At 31.4% G+C, this 22,997-nt stretch overlaps 1 long non-coding RNA gene across 1 annotated transcript; it reads right to left on the reverse strand.

The window, feature by feature from the left end:
- Nucleotides 1-366: 366 nt before the first annotated feature.
- Nucleotides 367-1,898, reverse strand: LOC133821306 (uncharacterized). The gene is made up of 3 exons (XR_009887459.1): nucleotides 1,471-1,898; nucleotides 1,265-1,359; nucleotides 367-554 (listed from the first exon to the last, which is right to left on the reverse strand). It is a non-coding gene; the product is annotated as an uncharacterized LOC133821306 (long non-coding RNA).
- Between the last annotated feature and the right edge of the window lie 21,099 nt (nucleotides 1,899-22,997).

Raw genomic sequence — 22,997 nt, forward strand, 5'->3', positions numbered from 1 at the left:
AATGGATAAGTACTATTGTTGTTTATAGGTTATGAGTGTGTTACATAATAGTTTATAGTTGTTTTTCACTACAAGAAATTGACCATACAGCGACTGTCACAACCCGAGCCCTAGGCTGTGGCAGAATTGTAATATCCATAACTTGGGTGGTCAAAGGTCAAACTTTGACCCTTGGTGGAAAATAGTCTTTATAAATGATCTTTTAATTTATTTGAAATATTACCATAATTATAAGTCAAGACAATGGAATAATTCCTATAATTATATATGAAAATATTACGGATAAAAGTAGGATTATTTATCTTAATACATATAACAATAATATCCCCACAGTTATGTAATCACCAAACAGTTAAAATTTAATAAGTCATAAAACACCAAAATAATACTTAGCATCCACCATTCATCATTTCTAACTATTACATAGCTAACTTAGATATACAGACCGATAGGTTCCAAATTAAATACATAATATTCAAAAGATAGGACTAGGGCGCTAAACACATTAGCTTCAGCGATAATTCACCTTATCCACATTTTGCGTCACTAGGATCCTGGAATGGGAGAGATATAGGGGGTGAGCTTATAAAGCCCAGTAGGAAAGCAACCAATAACATAGGACTCAAAAGTTCAATAAAAACCCATGCACGGTTAGCTTTTTAAAACAAAACATACATCATCATGTATAAACCAAAATAGAGAGAAACCATAAATAATCATAAGAGCATAGCTACCAGTGCACATCACACCGTCCACTAGACCCCTAGTTCCCGTTACCCACCATAGAAAATTCGACATCCTAAACCGGGTAGCCAGACCTGATAACCACCACAATGGGGAGGCTCAAAACACTTCCTGTATACAGATGCTAGGTCTTTACACCTACAGGTGAGTGGACACCTGATCTACCTATGATGACACAGAGACTAGGTCGTGAAACAACAACATGCACAAATCATGATCACTATGGCTCTCATCGATATAACCAAATGCAGGTAAACATGAAAAGAAAGAAACATATTCCCTTTTTATTTTAGAAAATTGGGCAACATAACAGCTGCATTTCTATAAAACCCAAAAATCATAACCTGCATAATTAAGTTAACAAAATAATATATTTGGCACTCAGTGCCCTCAGAACAGAACAGAAAACATGCAGATTAAGTTTTCCATTTCTCAAACATTTTATCAATATCAAAATTGGAATATGTTAATGCAATTCAATAAGAGTACAACAAGTCCAATAGTCAAGTTGAGTCCCTACCTCTTAAGAATTTTCAGTCCGAGCCCCAAGCGACACTCCCAAGCTTAACGATTATCCTAGAGTGAATTAAATTGGATCTATATATCACGATTTTCCTACGAGCATCAAATGAGCAAACGATTATCATTATTGAATTCCTTATTCAAAATCGTGTCCAACGACATATAATATGACCATATTTAAAAATTCAAGTTCCGAAACCTCACCCAAGCGGTGCACACTAGCAGTTGATAGCGGTACCGGGAACGTAGACGAATATATGCATGGCATATATCAAAACGATCCTCTCGAGTAGTACATCACGGAAGTACAGCCCCTTTGCCCAACTAACCTCCGGTGTCGCCGGAAAATGCCTCCAAAGGGGCAGAGATACCCACAATTTCGCCGGAGAAAAACGGTGAGTTGACTTAAATAACTTAGTGGGCGACGTTCCTCCCTTCACACTGGTTCCAACGGTGCCACCCACTCACCGAACGGAGGTCTGGGTTCGCCGGAAAGTGCGGTCAAAGTTTTGACGACGAAACTTTGACTGCTCCGTTCGTGTGCGTCTTAAGTCCGATGGCCTTGAGGTTTTGGGGATGAGGTTGTTGCCGACCACTGGTGCTCCAACTCCAGCGCGTGGCGGCAAAAGAGAACTCCGACAACAACTGTGTGATACCCCAACGTGGGTTGTTGCAGAGAGAAGAAGAAGAAGGAGAAGTGCTCGAGCGAAACAGGAAAATGAAAGAAAAAGAAAAGAAAGGAAAGAAAAAGAAAAGAAATCTGACAAATAATAAAGTAAGTGGGCCCCACCACTATAAAAAAAAAATTTGAGTCTTCACAGCGACGACTTCTATTGCGACGACAATGATGTCGTCGCAATAGAACACATAAAACCATAAAATTTGGATTTTTTTATTTTTATTAAAGACCTACAGGGAGGACATGTCGTCGCAATAGACGTCGTCACTATAGTTTCAAAATATCTTGACCTATAGAGATGACATATTGTCGCAATAGGTCTCTAAAATTTTTGGATGGAATATACAACACCAAAATTATTTATTATTTATTATTAATTTTTTATTTTTTGAAAATGACCTATAGCAATGACAAATGTCGTCGCTGTAGAGAATTTCAGAACACATAAAACCACGAAATTTTGATTTTTTTTTTATTTTTTATTAAATACCTACAGGGAGCACATGTCGTTGCAATAGACGTCGTCCTGTAGGTTCAAAATATCTGGACCTATAAAGACGTCATGTCGTCGCAATAAGTCTCTAAAATTTTTGGAGGGAATATACAACGCCAAAATTATTTATTATTTATTATTAATGTTTTATTTTCCTTGAAATAACCTATAGCGACAACAAATGTCTTCGCACTAATACAAAAAAGACTTTTTAGGACTAGCATTGCGAGTCCTTTATTTGAGAGCCTTAAAAACTAAGGTTTTTTAGGACTCGCAAAAAATATTTTTAGGACTCACATTGAGAGTCCTAAAAGAATGTTTAACTCTCATTGAGCGCCTTTAAGTAAGTTTTTAGGACTCGCAACGCAAGTCTTAAAAAATCGGGTTGAGTGCCTTTAAGTAATTTTTTAGGACTCGCAATGTGAGTCCTAAAATATCTCGCTGAGTGTCTTTAAATTAAGATTTCAGGACTCACTTTACATGCCCTTAAAAGTAAAAAAAAAAAAAATTTAAATAGAGCTACAATTTTCATTTTGATTTTAAAAAAATATATATCCATTTGAGAGTCCAAAATGTATTATATATGTTAGATTTCTAAATTTTCCAAAAGAAAATACAAAAAAATAATTTTTTATTAATTACTCAAAAAAATTTATTAATTGCTTAGAAACAATCAATCCATATCATAAAAATCATATCTACCAATGAAATTGTATACATTTAAGTTCTTTGCAATATCAAGCAAATAATAAGATTTCAGCCACCACCACCCCCTCCTCCCATGCCTCCAAAGGGGCTCAAAAACCCGAAAAACTCTGCAAAAATGTCATTGGGGTTCCTGGGGTTGAATCTAAACACATTTGGACCATCCCCAGTTTGAAAGAAAGTAGCACCACCACCAGGGAATCCCCTTGCTGCATCAGGGGATGGCACTTGTCCTTTGAGACCTTCTTCACCATATTGATCGTATATTGCTCTCTTCTAAGGATCACTTAAAACCTACAACAAAAACCACAAAAAGAATCATATCAACAAAACCAGAAAACTCATAACAAAGCATAAGATACAGAGACAAACATATACCAATACCTTTCAATACAAATACAAGTTTTGATCTAATAGTTCTAAAACAAAATATCTTTCACTCATTTAGTTCTGGGTTTTCAATTACACACTCAAACAAACCACCATTAAAACTAAACTAAAAAGCACATGAACAATATGATGATTAAAACAAAAAAAAACAGTTCTTTTTCAGATGAACTTTCCAATTAAACATCTGTTTTCTTATCCTTTTTTCTAATGAAAGAAAGTTCTTTTTCTTTTTGTTCTAAAAAAACATGTCAGCCACTAGTTAACCTCTCAAGATGCACGACAAACATAGCTAAATTATCACATCATTATGAATAGTTTCTAAGTGTTAGCAACTGTTCTTGAACATAGCTTTTTAACATATGGATACTTATTCAAACCCTCATTTACTTCTGGCCTAATGATTGAGATTACATCTATACAAAATAAAAAATACTAATTATATGCTCAAACCAAGAAACAAGTAAAATAGAAAATTATCCAACTGTTAATTCTTAATATTCAAACATCATATTCTAATTTCAATCTTGAGATAAGGTCTGCTTTTTTTTTTTTTTACTTTTATCTTGGTCATTAACTTAATTATATGGACAGAATATTTCAAGTACTGATAATTAAGATCATTACAGCCACTAAATTTCTATCTTCCAAACTCACTTCACAACCTGTGTGGACAAAGCTATATTGTTCTGACTACTAAAATATGAACCACCAATAGATAGCATTAAATTTTGCATGTGGGACCAATTAGTGGTTGAATGGTTTGATGAATAATAAGAAAAAAGAATGTTTAATAATTTGTTGTCTGGCTATCTGCACGAGTGAAAAACTCATGTTTTTTAGTACTATGTAATAATCTTGCGTATGTGTGCACATACACATATACAGACATATGTATTTTTATCTCCCTTTTCTTATTTAATTAAATAAAATCTGATTTAATGTCAACTATTGCTTATTTTTTTCAAATATTTTCAACATGAATTTTAAAAAATAGAAACACCAATATTATTAGTGAAATTTTAAACCTCTAAAAGCCAACTCAGATTTGGGTTAGAAAAATTCAAACAAAGGATAAAAATAAGGATAAGGGGGTTCAATTAACAAACAAAAATTTAATAATTAGTACAGCCACTACTGTTGAAGTTGTGCCACTAATTTCCAGCTCATATATAGTTTGATGGTAAAGAGACAGACAAAAAGAGAGGTTGTAACACTAGTTTTACAAGAATGTATAGAGAGGCTTTGGAAGGTTTTTCTCATTGTATTTTATAGGGGTTAAGTGAAGTAAGATTGCTTGTTTTTTTTCCTGGGATTGATTTTTAAGTGTCTTCAAACTCAACATTTCCACAATTTCTTATTTAGATAACTATTGATAAGCATGACTTGTATATATTATTTATGTCTTAATAATACAATTGCTTCAGTTTTATCATGTTTTTACTCTTTCTTGTTAACTAAAGTTTAGATGAGCTACATGTACCACAAGAATAAGACTAAAAAAATAAGACCACAAAAAAAAATCAATAAATAACAAGAACAAATAATGAGAAGTAAGAAAGATGCATGGCTAATGGATTTAGAATATCATCCTTATAGATCTATTTTTTATGAAAATTAATAGGAACTTTTAAGGAAACTTACTCAAGCAACAAATACAACCAACAAGAAATTAAAAGTCAGTACAACTCTAATTCAAAACAATCAATTTCTCACCACCATCACTACATATCAACTGAAAAATTTAAGGAGATAACTAAGTACGTTCTCATATCAATTTCTCACCACCATCACTCATATTTATAGAATACAGCCACGAGCCCAGAAATCAAAAATGAGATAACAAATACCAAATATCAGTAAGAGATAATAAGAACACAGCAGTAACAACAATAGTCAGGCATCATATTGCAATTAAGTATAAAAGACACCATTATCCACAGTTGATGATGATTAATTTGAACAAGATCAACTAAAATCCTGATACTTTAAATTTGTGTATAAACTTTAAATTTTGCTCCACAAAGCAAAGCATATTATTTTTAAAACAACAATGACATCAAAACCACCACAAGCCAAAATGAACAAAATACATATATACATTTACCTGTAAACAAATAAAAGCAAGTTCAGATTAAATAAAATACCAAAGACTATAATAATTACAAAAATAAAAGTAAGTGAAATATGCAATATTAGCAAGACAAACAATTAAACAATTTATGAACTACACTCCAAAACAATTCTTAAAAAACAGAGTATTGACAAGATAAGACTTCACTAAATTTTGACTTGCAAAAACAAATATTCCACGACTGTTTTATATTATACCATTGGACGGAAACAATAAACCTCTAAAAGCCAACTCAGATTTGGGTTAGCAAAAATCAAACAATGATAAAAATAAGGAGGAGGGGTTCAATTAACAAAATCAAACAGCATATCCCCTAATTTACTAGCCTAGCAAACTGTCATAATCAACACAAACAAATCAAACAACACATGTTTTCATTCATATATCACTGTAGCACACAAAATTCTCAGAACCTACTTCACTAAGACATGCAAGTTTTCAACCTTCCGTTATCACCGCAACACACAAAATTCTCAGAACCTACTTCACTACGGATGAATATCTAAGATATCTAAACTCCACTAAAGTTATACAATTTATATTCAAAATAAATTGAGAGATGGAGGGCACTACGGATCAAATCTAGCTTTATTTAATAAAAATTACATATATATAAAAAAAAATCAAATAATATATTGTGAGATGAAGATGAAAGATCAGCTGGCATATAATTTTATTTAATAAAACAAAGTTAAAAGGATGAACCCATGGTTGTCCAACCAAAGTAATGGTGGTTGGCTCATGTGTTTATATGTGTGAAGTTTGTATAAAGTTATTAAATACAAATGTATAAAAATTTAAAGAAAAAAAAAAACATAGTTAGTTTCATATATATTGGACCATACCATGGCCATATTATCGCTAGAACAAAACCAGTGAGACGATAAATACATGTCTTTCATTATTAGTTGTGTAAGCATTAGGCTCGTGTAAGTTACATATATATATATATATATATTGTATCCAAATATGAGTTTAATGAATATTGGTAGTTCTTAGACACAGTAAGAATGACTATCCATGTGCTATAGTATTGAAAAATACAGAATATACATATTGTTGAAAAGATTAATGTCTGGAAGCCAGCTAAGGCAAATAAATGTGCAAGCAAAACCATATAAAATTTGAGAATGACCATATTGCTAGAGACCCTCTAATTAATTAAGGTAGTTTTAGTGTGAGAAAAGAGGAAAACCACCCAACCCAATACAACGGGATTGAGAAAAGAGGTAGTTTTTGTAGCTGGTAAGCTTGAGAATAACAGGATTAAGAGATGGAGGGCAGTGAGATTGAGAGGTCCTTTTTCACCAAATCAAAAGAAAGAAAGAAAAAAATAGAAAAGAAATTAAAATATAATATAAAAAATCAATCTCCATACCTGAGTGACGGAGAGAGGGAATGGACTGAGAAAATTCCCAACCCCTGCACCGTCGAGCCCAAACACGATACCCCCCCACTCGCCGTCGGGCCCAGCCCGTCGAGCCCAGCCCCAAGCCCCCTGCCGCCGTATAGCCCGACCCCGACCCCCCTGCCACCATCGACCACCATCCCTCGAGCCCTTTGTCGCTGTACAGCCCGACCCCTAACCCCCTGCCGTCGTCGACCACCATTCCCGAGCCCTTGCCGTCGTACAACCTTCTCCTTTTCTTCTTGTGGTTTTTTGCGACTGAGAAAAGATAATGAAACCTAGGGTTGTGTCTATTATGATAAGCTATTTGTAAAATAAAATTGGGATAACTGTATAAATATTTTTATATTCGTTAATTGTTCAATAAGATGTATTGGTGTAGTGTTAAAAAGTACTTAACTTAATTTGGAGAATAGTAGTTCGAGACTGGCTAACTCCATTATACATTTTTTTTTTAAATTAAAATTGTAAATATTATGGGTGTGTTTGGTAAAATTTTTGTTTTAAATTTTTAAACACAAAAATAGAAATATTATTTTTATTTTTGTTTCTTTATTTTTAAAAAATAAAAATATGTTTGGTAACTATTTTTTTTATAAAAAAAAAAGAATAAACTTGTGTGACTTAAATAAATTCCCAAATGTGTATTTTGACCTTATATTTTCGAAAAAAAATTAGTGTTTTTTATGCTTTTTTGCTTAACAATTTTAAGGACTTTTTTTTGGAGTCCTTAATACTCTTTTAGGACTCGCAAATCGAGTCCTTAAAAGTCACAATTCCTAATTTTTCAGCTCAGGTTTTTTTGCAAGTCCTTAAAAAGTATTAAGGACTCCCAAAGCAAGTCCTTAAAATTGTTAAGTAAAACACTCATTTTTTAACCCAGATTATTTTAGGACTTGCATATGTTTTTAGGACACTCACTGCGAGTCCTACATTGTGTTTTTTCAGGACTCTCAATGAGTGTCCTAAAAACTTCATAAATATTTTTAAGGACTTGCATTTAGGTGCGTGTCCTAAAAATGTGTCCCGTAATGGGTATTTTGTAGTAGTGTCGCTGTAGAGGTCTGAAAAAAAAAATTGTGGGAAACTTTCTCCCAAAAAAATTTAGCACCGAAAATTGAATTTTGGGAACTCTCTATAGTGATATGTTATTTTCATTAATGAAAATTGTGCATTTCATCTACTGAGACGAAATTTGTTTGCTCTATTGCGACGACATGGGTCGTCTTCTTCCCTCATTTTCTCTCAAATTTCATAGACGAAAAAACGTCCCCTTCATGATTTTCAGCAAAAGACCTCAGCCTAGGTCCCCTCCACCTCATCCTTGAGCCTCCGATGTCTCCCCAATGCATGTAATCGTCTTTCGCCATTGAAAAAGTAAGGTTTTTTTTATTTTTTTCAGAATTTTTTATTTAAGAAAAGTGGGTTTTTATTTTTTCAGATTTTTTGCTCAAGGTATTGTCTGTGTAATGACTTATCTCCACTGATTTCTTCAGGTATTGTTTTTATTTTTTAGTTGTAAATATTTATTTTATGATAATGTTTGTATTATATTTGATTTTGTGTTTGTTTTAGATTTTTTAATTGAACTTTTTGAATCTTTCGTTCTCTCTTCTCAGTATTGTTGGATCTCCATTGGGTGTTGATATTTTTCTTAATTTTCAAATGTATAAATTTATTTTATAATAGTGTTAGTATTATGTTTGATATTTAATAATTTGTGGTTTTGTTAATTTTATAAATTGTATATTGTTTTTTTCAAATTTGTGTATCTTTGTGAAATAGATGAATGTATGTGTTCTAGGTTAGAAAATTAATTTCATGTTAAAAAGTTTAATAATTATTTAATTTTAGATTGTATGTAAGTTAGAAATTTTAGATGATAAAAAATTTAAATTCGTATTAGTTAGGTTGTTAATTTTAGATGATAAGATTTTTGAATTGGTATCATACACTACAACAAAAAAAGTCATTTGCGTCGGTTTCTAACTGCCGCAATTGAGTTTTTGCGTCAGTTTTATATATGACGCGGAATCTTATGTCGCAAAACAGGCTGGCGTTTGCATCTGTGGGGCACTGCCACAAATGTTAAAACGAGTATTTTTTGCGTCGGTTGGGAACTGTCACATAAAGTATTAACCAGGGAAATTGCAAATGTTTATGCCAATTTCCCTGACCTATTTTGATAAAAAAAAAAACAGCAACAGGAACAGGAACAGAAAAACAAATTATAAATTTTTTAAACATATTTATCTAAAGTTAACATTTGTGATCAAAAGCAATTCACATTTCAAAGTTAATCTATGTATATAGGTACTCTTGTGTTCTAAATTTCTAAGTATTAAACCTACTTAAACTAAAATGTCATCACCCGCTCTTTTGCTAACTGAGATACGCCATAATTGATTCAGTCCACTCATCACGTATCTCGTTGATTTCGTGAGCCGAATATGGTGTCGTATTCGTAAACTAATTAGAAAATATTTAAAATAATAAGTTAGAAATCATCCAAATAAATCATTAATGATAGTTTAAATTAAAATTAAAAGGTAAAACAATACCTCATTTTTCAAGTAGGTCTTTAGTCTAGGCTGTGAAATCCACTCTCTAGCAAACTTTATAATGTAAAAGCCACACTCGGTTGGCCCAGTTTGGTTTCGACACTATTACAACATAGTTATCCAAATTTAAGTATTATATTTAGCAAGTTATTATAATAAAAATATGTCAAAAACTTTAATATGATAAGTAATATATTTTACTTACCTTAGGAACACAAACTTTTAGATTGATTGACTCTTTTTGTCTTCGGTGTGTATCATATTGATCAAATGCCCTGCACAAAATATTAATATTTACCCAGATATGAGTTTGAAATGAAATCATAAATTAATTAAGTAATATGTATAACTTACATGACAATTATCTCCTTGATTTCTGGACGAAAATGTGAGTTTACAGGATCCAAAAAAGTTACCGAATGTCTGTGTGACTAAATTAATACTAACATCCAATAATAGCTACAATAAAAAAAACTTGTGTAAGATATTTATCAATAAACAAAATATATGAATATAAAATCAAATTGACTTACTTGTTGTTCCAAGGACAAATTAGAAACTGTGTCTCTAGCTCCATCTGTAGAAACCGATTGAAGAGATTTTTAGCACGTATTTCCTTGGTTCCTGCATTAATGGACACTAAAGCGGGATGCATGAAAGTGTACATGTCGTTCAACCCCTTCATTTGAACTAAATCATCGTGAAAGCTACATATAATTAAAAAAACTCAATAAACTATTAAATTTCAAGTTACACTAAATAAACTAAAAGATTATAAACACCATTGTACCTCATATATAATGCTAGCTTAGTCTATCTGATCATCTCATAGTGGCAAAAGTGGAGGATATCATCTTTCCCTGACAGAGCGATAGTTTGGAATCCAAATACCCTTTCTACAATTAGAATTTCTACCACACGTTCAACTTTCCATTTATTAATAAACTTCACCAAATACTTCAACATTCTTTTCATAGGCACTTCTGTAGGCTCCTGTGTCAATGTCTCTATTCTTTTCTTTGATTGTCTTGGTTGTTGAGGAAAGGGCGCAAGTAACTCTTTTGTTTGTTGATTAGTAAGGACCCAATGTTGTGGCCATCCAACATCGTACTCGACTGTTTGTCCAACCAATGTATAACTTTCCATTATAAGCGGATATGGTAAACTAGCATTCTCTTGAATGGCTACCTCAACTCTCACACGATAATTTCCAGGAGGCAGTTGAACGCTATGTATTTCTGTGCAACAAGTACTTAAAAGTTTCCCCTCTGCAATTATATTTTGTGTCGAACCAAGACAAAACTTACAATTAATCTGTTAGATTTTTCGATAAACTAGTTTATTCTTACTTTATCAAATATATGTAATAATGAGTTAAAAAGAAACTATTACCTCATCAGGAAAATTTGACTGTGGTGGTGGGGGAGCACATGGTGCCTATGTCGGTGGTGGAGGAGCATATGGTACCTGTGAGGGTGGTCGATGAGCATATGATGTCCATGTCGGTGGTGGAGGAGCATATGGTGCCTGTGTCGGTGGTGGAGGGGCATATGGTGCGTGTGGTGTGTTTGAGGCTCCTCCTACACGCTAACCAGATGCATTTGATGGTCCAAATGCATCACTCTGTTGAGATGCAATATGCGCCATCAACTGGTTTAACTTTTCCTCCTGTTGACGTGCCATTTCTTCATATTGACGCCATTTCTCTTCAAGGTTTTTACAATGAGCATCTTCCACACCTTTTTGTTTATGATTAAATATTCTTGGCGGCTAACATGAAAAAATTGATGGGGAGCGACATGTACATCGATCCCCCTAACACGTCCCCCATGCTCTGGAGTGCCTAATGCCATTGTTAGTATATCATTTGAACCTTCCTCTACCAACTTTCCTTCTGCTACTTCTTGCATGTATTCAGCCTATATACATAGTTAGTAAATCAATTAGAATTTAACACACACATTAATCATTAAAATTATTTTAAAAAATCGAAAAATACTTACAATCTTTTTCACCACCTCTCGAGCTTCTTCATCAATAACTTCTCCTTTCTTGTTCATTCATGCCCATGTCCACATCTCAGCTCTATCATATTCGGTCAACTCATGACCCAATTCATGTTCCATTTGTTGCTCTAGCAGTGCATAACCACCACGCCCTGAGTGATGTGGATACTTGTTCTGAGTCCGAGTATCTTGTTTTTTTATTCCTCATCTCTTCCCAATATGAGGTTAGTCTTTTCGCAATAAATTTTTTCCAATCTACTATATCATAATACTCGATGTAGTCTGATGGCGGCTTGGCAAGAAGCTCAGGAGCTACATTCTTATATACGTAAATAAGATCTTTTGTTAGTCTTATTTTCCAGTTTCTCCCTGTTGTCCTACTTCTTTAAGGATGTCTGTTTTAGAAGAATTTGGAAGTTTGAACGTAGTTTGCACAAACGAACCCAAAAATATTAAACTTTTTCAATAGATTAATTTGTTAGGATAAATTTAATAGTTAATGTTATAGCTTACATGTATTTGACCCCATAAAGTCTCATTTTTATCCTTTGGCATTTGCTTCAAATTGTCGACATTTAAAGGAAGGATTGTGTGTGATAGAAGACCAATGGTGTTGTTCATCTTGATCCCCCCTTTCCCATTGCTCGACCAAAACGATTGTACTCGACCTCATAATTGCGACCCTCACTTCTTGCTTTGAATACATCACTACAAGTCAATTTGCCCCTATACTTCTTATCTTGTGTATTTTTTGGTGCGGTAGGATTAATCCCCTCTAGACAATTACCATCATCATCAACAAAAAAATTGCCCTCATCATCATATGATGGATCCATAATCAATAAATCTGTAATTAAATAAACAAAAATATTATCTGGTATAAAATTCACAAAATACATAAAAACAAAATCACAAAATTAATATATACCTAAATTTATCTACCCACAACCCTTCACTATTCTCGCGTATATAGTCATCATCATTATCAATAGTGATATCAATAGGCGGTGAAGCAATTGTAAATGTTTTTTGTTCAAGTATATTATCATCGCTCCCAGACTCTTTGATCAGATAATCTTTCGGTTGACTTGTTAGGACAACTGACCATCGAGCATCTACTGGATCACTCACATAAAATACGTGCTTGGCTTGTGACACCATTATAAAGCATTCAGATTTATGTCTCATTCGGTTTAAGTACACCCTATAAAATATCATATCACATTGTATGAGATTTTTATCTTTGGAACTAGATATTTGAAAAGTCTGGGCGATAATAGTAACACCACTATTTTGTGTCTTTCTAATATTATCACGTTCAATGGTGTTGAATTGAGTATCGTGAATATAATAGTATTGATACTTAATTACACTCATTGAAGGACCTTGTGCTATCCATTTTAGTGTTTCAGACATTTTGTTTGGGGTGTTATTCAGAACCTAGAATACAATAAAATAGAGCAAAGTATATTAAATCCTAACAAGCTAAAATGCAATAACACTCAAACAAGAACAACACAAATATTTTACCTCATTCTCGAACCAAGTACTGAAATTTCAATAATGTTCATCTTGTATCAATTTTTTATTCCGAGACTTATTAGGATAAGTGGTCTTGATCCAATTAAAATGTTATCTTCAAGAAAAATCATTTATATCAACAAACTACATTCATTGCCAATATAATGAAAGAGAAAAATAAGATTGACCATGCATATGTATAGAAACTTACTCGATGTATGGTTGAACATCATCAATATTTAGTAAGACTAGGCGATGTGTTTCATCTCTATCAAATGTATTTACTTCAGAAACAAAACCACCTCTAACGCCTTTACTTATTTCAAAATCACTTTTAGAAAAACATAGTCCAATGCTCACAACACCTGATAAGTATTATGAGCAGAACTCCCTTGCTTCTTCAACGATGTAGGATTCAATTATGCAACCCTCATGTCTACTTCTATTTCTAACATAATCTTTTAAAACCTTCATATAAGGTTCAAATGGGTACATCCATCTCAAGTATACTGGTCCACACAAATTTACCTATCTCACCAAATGAACTATTAAATGAACCATTATGTCAAAAAATGAAGGTGGGACATACTGCTCCAACTCACACATAGTTATCACGAGATTTGTTTGAAGATTGTCCAAACTTTACAACAAATAGATTTAAAGAAGAAGCATAGTTTGGTAATTGCATATCGAACTTTTTTGGGTAACACAGAACGGATAGCTACCGATAGAAGATGTTCAAGTAGTGTCTGATGGTCATGAGACTTCATTCCAACTAAATTCAAAATTTTCATATCTACCAGAGAAGAAATATTTGAAGAATAACCTTCTGGTTCTTTCACATTCGACAAAGAATGACATACAATTTGTTTTTCTTCTTTAGATAGTGTATAACATGCAGGTGGTAAATAGATTCGTCTCTCACCAACCTCTGGTTGTAACTTACTGCATATGCACATTACTTTTAAATCCAATCGAGCTTTAATTCCATCCTTAATCCGACCAGGAATATTCAACAATTTACTAATTAAGTTACCCGACATGTTTTTCTCAATGTGCATCGCATCCAAGTTATGCCACAAAACCAAATGCTCCCAGTATTCAAGCAAAAAAAAAAAAGATTTCTTCTTCCAACAACTTGTCGCACCATCTACAACCTCCTTTGTTTTTTCACGTCTAACATTTTTTCTCTTATTTGTATAATTTCTAGACTTGCAGAACTTACATTGGACTTTGTTCAACTTTATTAACAATTGTCCTCCAAGTAAAGGTGGTGGAGCCTTTCCAAATTCAGGTTTACCATTGAAGGCATCTGTCCAACTTTGAAACTTATGTTCTTCGGATAAGAACTTTCGGTGTCCCATATAACAAATTTTTCTAGAATGTTTTAAATATTCAGAATGAGTCCCTTCTTCACAAATGAGACATGCCTTGTACCATTTCACACTAAATCGAGAAAGATTACCTAAGGCTGGAAAATCATTAATAGTCCACAACAACACTGCTTTAAGATTAAAATTTTTGTTCTTATAAGAATCATAAGCATTAACCCCCTCATACCACAATGTGCTCAAATCATCAATTAAAAGAGCTAGGTATACATCAATATTATTTCCAGGTTGTTTAGGACCAGATATCAACAAGGTCAACATGGTAAACTTCATCTTCATACACAACCATGGCGGTAGATTATAGATGACTAGCATTACAGGCCAACAAATATATTTACTACTAAGGGAAGTGTGTGGATTAATTCAGTTAGCAGAAAGACTCAAACGAATATTCCTCGGTTCATTGTCAAATTCAGGTCATTTAACATCTACTGTTTTCCAAGCTGACAAGTCAATTGGATGTCTTAGCTTACCATCCTTTACTCTATCTTTGGCATGCCAAATTAAATTTTTAGCATGATCATAATTTCGGTACAACCGAACCAAACGAGGTATCGGTGGTAGATACCATAATACATTTGCAGGGACACCTTTTCTAACTGCATCTGAATTTTTTTTCTTTTGCCATCTAGACTCGCCACACATCTAACATGAAATTGTATCAACAAATCTCTTTCGATATAAGATGCAATAGTTAGGACAAGCATGTATTTTTTTCATATTGCATGCCTAACGAAGGCAATGTCTTCTTTGCTTCATAAAATGAAGAAGACATTTCATTACCTTCTAGTAATAATTCTCCTAAAAATGTTAACAACTCTGTCATTCTCTTATCACTCCACCCATGTTTGGCTTTTAAGTTATACAACCGATAATTTAGGGAAAATAAGTTTCTCAGCATCTTCTAAGATTGACTGAAATTTAATTGGATCCACATGTGATTCATATTGTGCATCATCAATCATTTCTGCAATATCATCAACTTCATAATCCACGTCAAAATATTTATTATTCTTAGATGTTCCCTATCATTGACTTTCATTCTTTCTCCGTGCAAAAACCATACTTTATAACTTTTGTATATTCCATTCTTAAATAAGTGATCTTTTATTTTAAAAATTGGTATCCTGACAACGTTACCACACTTAACACAAAGACAATGAATACTATTAGGAGATTGAGTATTTCTTGCACAAAATTGCAAGAAAAACTCAATTCCATTCTTTTATTTCACAGATAACCTATCCGCTGACATCCAATCTTTATCCATTGTCAAACTTCACAGAAAAAAAAATAAACAAAGCAACAAACATTAACAATTAGGTTCATGGATTACCTAACTGACAAGTAAATAAAGGAAACAATATGTCTAAAAACAATTGGGCAGCATTTCCCCTGTTTCTATCACTACATTTCCCAAATTTAGAATGTGCACGTATACAACACATGGTATACACATAAATATTCAACAAAACAATCAAACATACATAATTCTCATATTACTAAATCTTAAAAAAAAATTGGGCAGCATTTCCTCTATTTTTATCACATTTCCCAAAATTTAAATGAGCATATATTCATCACATAAACACAACAAACCAATTAATCAATCAAACATGCATAATTACAGCTTTATATCACCGAAGCACAGAGTCCCAGAATTTATCTCCACTATTTTATATTTCATACATTCCACTAAGTTCAATATCTTAATTATACTTTAAGGTTTAAAATATTACCTCTAATATAAAATCCTCCAAAGCTTGATCACACCAACAAAGTTGTCAACAAAATACCTATTCAAATACAACAATAAACAAAAAAATAATTAAAAAATTGACAAAATATATTAAAGTTATATTGTAACTAAATAAACAATAAAGTGCTTAAAGAAAACAAACAATTTATTATATGTACTCATTTAAATACTTAAACCCGAAATGAAATATATATATTTTTTTAAAAGTTAAGAAATCACATAAAGAAAAATCTACTATAAATACCATAAGTAAATCAATAATAAAATATAACTTAAAGAAAACAAACAATTTAATATATACATATTTAAACAATTAAACCCAAAATTTAAAAATAAATTTAAAAAGTTAATAAAATATAAACAAAAATTTACTCAAAATATTCAAACTAAATAATTAATATATACATTAATATATATACTCATTTACATAAGTAAATTCAAAATTAAATTAAATTTTTTTAAAAAAAATTGAAAAGGTTAACAAAAAATAAAAAAATTATAATAAAAAACTTCTACAAAATAAAATATTAAAATGAAAAGTTTAAACCTAAACACAACTACATAATCATTAATATAAAACTATCCAAAAATGAAAAAAAATCCAAAATATAGTCAATTTATAAAAAAAAAATATCAGAAAAATTAAATTTACATCATAAAAATTAATAAAATTGCACTTACTTGTGGCAATTGAGCAATGTGAGTTCTTGAAGTAGAAATCCCCAAAAAACTAAGAAATTTTATGGGTTTTCAAACAATAATCTTTAAAAATACAAAATCTATACAAATTTTTTTTTAAAAAAAAAACTATGTCATATATATATCATCATTTTTACATTAAAATTGAAAAAAAAAAAGATAAAAACTTACCAAAATGAGGGAACACGCAAAGGGGCGCCACTGGAATTTCTTCAGTTTTTTTCTGACATTTAGGTCAATGTGGTTGATCTCGGGGACGAAAGGGGGCTTAATTCAGTTAACCGGTTGTTTGCGTCAGTGGCCCACTGATGGTAACGACCCTTTTGTGTCAGTGGGGCACTGATGCAAACGATCCCGTTCAATGCCGTCAGTGTACGTACTGACACAAATGCTCTCGCATTTGTGGCAGTGTTCAACTGCCACAAATGTTAATTCTTGGTCAGTTGACTGACGCGTTTGACTAACACAATTGTATTTTTTTGTAGTAGTGGTAGATTATAGTTTATATGTGTTTGAGCACGTGTTTTATAGATGTATTGAAAAAACTTTAATATTTTTGTATTGTTTTTTAGCATGTGTTTATAGAATCTTAGTATACATTTTTATAATTTTAGTGTTTTTTTTAAACAAAAAGTGTGTTTGATTGTGTAAAATTGTATATTGTTAGTTTTAGATAAAGTTATAAATTAATTGTAAATGTGATTTGTTAATTGGAAATATTTGTCATATGTTTATTATTTATTTTAATTTATGTATGTATATTAGTATATTTATGTTATTTAATAATATTTTACTTGTGTTGCTCCAAGTTTGATGTCAATAGATTTAATGCATTCATATGCTAGAAAGGATCATCGTGGAATTGTTAATGCATGTTAAGGTATTTTCTCTTTTCTACATAACTATTTTACTTGTTTATAAATTTATATAAATTTAGCATAGATAGTGTACTTTGTTTTTATTGTTGATTAGATTGTAATTTATATGAAAGATTATACGTATGTGTGGTATATGATTGATATTGAATATATGTTGGTTAAATGTGTTTGTTTTGTTTTCAAATAAGTGTGGATTTATATATGTGATGGTATGTAATATGTCTTTTAATGTTAGTTTTAAAATTTTATTTGGATTTATATATGTGTTGGTGTATATGGTTTACTTTGTTTGATGTTAGAAATTAATATATATTTTTTCTAATTATTTATGAGTGTTGAAAATATTAAGCTAATAAGTATGTGTTAATATAATATGATTTGGTTAGATTTATAATTTCATTTAGAAAATAAAAAAATTTGCTGATTTTTTTTTTAATTTCGAAAAAGACCTACAGAGACGACATGTCATCGCTGTAGGTCCCAAAATTCAATTATTTTTTTAATTCTAAAAAAACCTACACGTCGTATGTCGTCTCTGTAGGTCCAAAATTCAAAAAAAAAAATTTGGAAAATTACCTACAAAGACAACATGTCGTCACAATAGGGTCCAATTTTTTTAAAAAAAATAAGAAAAGAGTTTTGTGAGTGTCCTACTGCGATGTCGTGGTCGTCGCAGTAAATAAACTTTACTGTCGTCGTTGTAGGTCCCTACACATACGAAGCTACTACGACGACATTTTTGCAACGACATGATGTCCTTAAAACCCTACAGCAAAGACTTTGTGACCTACAACAACGACTTCTTGTTTTTTTGTAGTGTTTTCAAACTATTGTATGCTGAAAAAATTTCCAAAAAATGAATTTTATGTTAAAATGATGACTTTTATGTGATTTTTACGATTTAAGGTTTTTATGTTCAGACAAAGTTCGGACATGATTCAGACCTAGTTCGGACCAAATTCGGACTAAGTTTGGATCATGTCAGAACAAGGTCCGAACTAGGTTTGAATTTGATCTAAACCATGTCCGAACTAGGTTTGAACCATGTTTGAACAAGGTCTGAATTAGGTTCGAACTATGTTTGAACGAGGTCCAATCCATGTCTGAATCATGTCTGAAAAAGGTCTGAACCATGTCCGAACTAGGTGCGAACAAAAAAAACCCTAAATTGCGGATTTCAAACAAAAATTCACAATCACAACATAAAATTAATTTTTTTTGGTTGGTTTCTAAGCCCAGAATAGTGTGAAAAACACACATAATTTATTTTATAACACCCTCATAACTTATAAATAACAAAAAAACTTACTAATTATCAATTGCTTCAAATAATTATTTATCCTTCATCTTTGGGAATTTTTCTAAAGAATGATGTTAAAACTCTCTCTTTGATCTTTTGTGATTTAGATTTTTTTATGATGATTTATAGAAGAGATGAGTAGAAGAAGATATAGTTGCTGCAATATACTTCTTATCTTGATCGTGGGAGGCTTAATGTTAGTTAAGGGCATTTAAGTCATTTTAAGTGGGTATAAGGTTATTTTTGTTAAAAAAACATTATGAGGGGTATGTGGTTATAATACTGGGATACAAAAAGGTTATTTAGTGGAGTTTCCCTATATATGTAGTGAACAAAAATAAGTATACTAACATCTATATAATAACATATATTGGTATGCTATTGTATAACTAATTAAGACACGAGTATATATATAGTGAAGAAAAATAAGTATCAACATCTATAATAACATATGTTTTTCCTTCAAAGGAAAAATGATATCATATATGCTTTCTAATTTCAGATTTGATGGAACTAAAACAGTAGCTCTTCCTTAGACCAATTTATTTCCATCTTGGTATAAGTTATAAGTTCTCATATTAATTGTTGTGCGTGTAGTCTTGTTTTTTTGGCTTGAAAAATGTATTAATGTGGGTTGATTTATTATAGAGATGGGTGATTTAGGTCGTTTTCAGAAGCGCAAGTCAAGGTTTCTCTGAATTTGTGGGCCTTGGAATTCCCTGGTGTATAGGAGTCCTCAATTTCTTGCTTTTAGGAAAACCAAAAAGGGATACAAAGAACGAAACTAGAAGTAAAAAGTTTGAACTCCTTCAAAATTTAAGTAATTAATTAACTTGACATTATAATTATATATATAGTCAAAATTGTTGTACTTTGAGTTTGGTAATTAAACATGTTTATGGGAAGTATATCAAAGTAAGTAGAGTGTATTAAATGGAGAAGTGACACTGAGTCAAATGGCAAAGTTGGGACTCCAAATTCAGTGAAACTCCCCAAATCTAGCCCTCGGTTGGGACCCTCCTTGTCTGTTCCTTGACCTAGGGTTTGCTTCCCAAGCGTGCAATCAAATTTTTAAAATATAAGGATCGATTGTGGAGTCAAACTCTTCCAAGCCCAAGCATCTATTCCTCTTTCTATGTGAACATTAACCCTCTTTTTATTCATACTTCATCACAATAATAATCAATCACGTCCACTCCACTACACCACTCACACTGCTTCTTAATTTACTAGTACGCACAGCAGCAGAAGCATCTTTAGTCAATACCATTCATGGTTTATTTTATTTTTAGACTGAACCAGTTTTTTCCTATTCGTTTGAACTCAAATTTTTCTTTCTTACACTTTGTACTACCCATAAATTTTATACGCACTACTTTATTAAAAAAAAAAAAAAAAGTCACTACCATATATTTAAATTTTTTATAAAACTAGAAACTTAGGGGACGAAATTATTGAATGGACTAAAAAATAGACCATAGATCCGCTGAAATATTATTATAGTGCAAGAATCTAAGTGCATACTAGAGTTTTAATTAGACTCACACAGTTCATGAAACAATGATAAGTTAACTTTAACGTAATAGTGACACTGGATTGCATGTTTTGCTTTCTTTCTTTTTTTTTTCTTTTTCATTATGTCTTCTAAAATCATGCCGCGTTATAATAGTTTGTCCATTAGAAGAAAAGTTGTACATTCATCTCAATTTAGAAGAAAGAACAAGAAAGCAAAAAGCAGTAAAATCTTTGCCACAGAAAGAGGCTTAAAAAGCGGTAATAATATCATGTATTAATCTTCAACATTGCTTTCGAAATACAAGAAGAAAATATGTATATTTATATAATATATATCTCTTCTATATAAAAGTGTGTAAATAGTGAAATTTTTTTATTTTATAAGTATAAAATATTTTAATTATTTAACAGAATATACTTTTAAAACCAAATAAAAATACAAATTTATTAATTATATTAATATAAATTTAAATATTATCAAATATCATTTGATATTTATTAATTACATTAATATAAATTCAAATGTTATAAAATATTACTAATAATTCAAATATTATAAAATATCATTAATTATAAATTCAAATGTTATAAAATATTATTATTATTATAATAATATTTAATACTATATTAGATATTTTATTAATTACTAGGTAGATTCTACTACAAGAAAAAACAGTTTTAGAGGCGGAAAAATTAGAGGCGAACTTGGTCTGCTGGTAATGTATGGGTTATTACCGGCGGACTTCTAGGTCCGCCGCTAATAATGTGGAAATTAATTAAAAATATTAATTTTTTTATTAGCGGTGGACTTACCAATTATTAGCGGCGGGTAGTCTGCCGCTAATACAATGCGTGGGAAACGAAGAGGTGCGCAGTTTCAAATTTATTAGCGACGGGTATTTTCCCTAATTACTGGTGGACTATCCGTCGCTAATAATATTAGCAAAGGGTATATATCTGCCGGTAATAAGACTATTACCGGCGGGTTATATTAATAGCAGCGGGTCCCGCCGCTAATAGTTTATTACCGGCGGGGTAATATTAATAGCGGCGGGTACTCGCCGGTAATAACGTTACATATTGAAATTTTGGGACATTGTTTCATCCGTCCCTATCATTTCTCCTCTCCTTCTCTGTCCGAGCACCACCGCCCTTCTCTCAGTCCGCCCCTCTATCCGAGCACCACCACTGCCCCCACGCCGGACTATATATGATTTCTAGGCTCACTCAGTTCGGCTCTCCATTTCAAATAAATCTGAGTATTATTCTCAGTGCTCTGTTCATACAAGGTATATATATATACATTGTGTTTATCTAATATATGTTTTGATTTTCTAATATACAATACATTTATGTAAACCGAAAGGAGTATATGTATATATTTATGCATATGTTTAATTTTTTTCTGCTTTATTTTATATATAGACATATAATCATCTCTGAAGAAAGCCTCCTAAAACATATTTCTCTCCCAAGGTAACTAGTTTTGATTCATATTTGAATACAAAATTTTACAATGTAGGGTCTTGATAGGTTGGTTTTGGAAAAGAACAAAGTAATATACTTTTTTTTTAAAAAAGTATATATTTATTTAGGCTGATAAGGAATTGGGCTCAAGTGGAAAATCTGTTGAGAAATTGAGGGCAGCTGGTTCTTTCTTTATGAAAGTCTTTAGTGTCCTTGCTGTATGTTTATCTTGTGATAATGTTGATTCTAAAACTAATCAAAACCAAGAATTAAGTAAATACATGAAATTTTTTGTCTATGATAATGATGAAGTAAATTAATCATTATATGGAAACTAACATTGTATTCTTAAAATGCTATTGCTATTGAGTCAATATGGTGTTGTTTTGCAGCTCTTTACGTGTTGGAGCATTATACGTGACTTGCCAGCAAGTTTACTTCAAGGTAAAATTTTCAATAAAAATTATACATCTTATACTAATTTTTTTTGGATTTTCTGAGTACAGGATTTTAAAATTTTTGAAATGATCATATTAAACTGTTATGCTGTCAATTTTTTTGTGAAATTTTATTAACTAAAGTAGTTTTAATTTATTTTTTTGTTATATGTTATGTCAACATAATAAGAATTGTAATGAATTTTATTTAATTTAGTTAATTAGTATTATTATAATTATTGAAAATTATTAAAAAAATTAATTAGTATTTAATTAGAAGTTAATTTATTTTTTCTGTTCTGGTATGCTTGTGATTGATGGTTGTTGACTACAACCATCAATTACAGGGATATCGGCACAAAAATGATAAGTTTAAAATATTAATAATAAA

Source organism: Humulus lupulus, chromosome 3, assembly GCF_963169125.1.
Source record: "Humulus lupulus chromosome 3, drHumLupu1.1, whole genome shotgun sequence".
Lineage (NCBI taxonomy): Eukaryota > Viridiplantae > Streptophyta > Magnoliopsida > Rosales > Cannabaceae > Humulus > Humulus lupulus.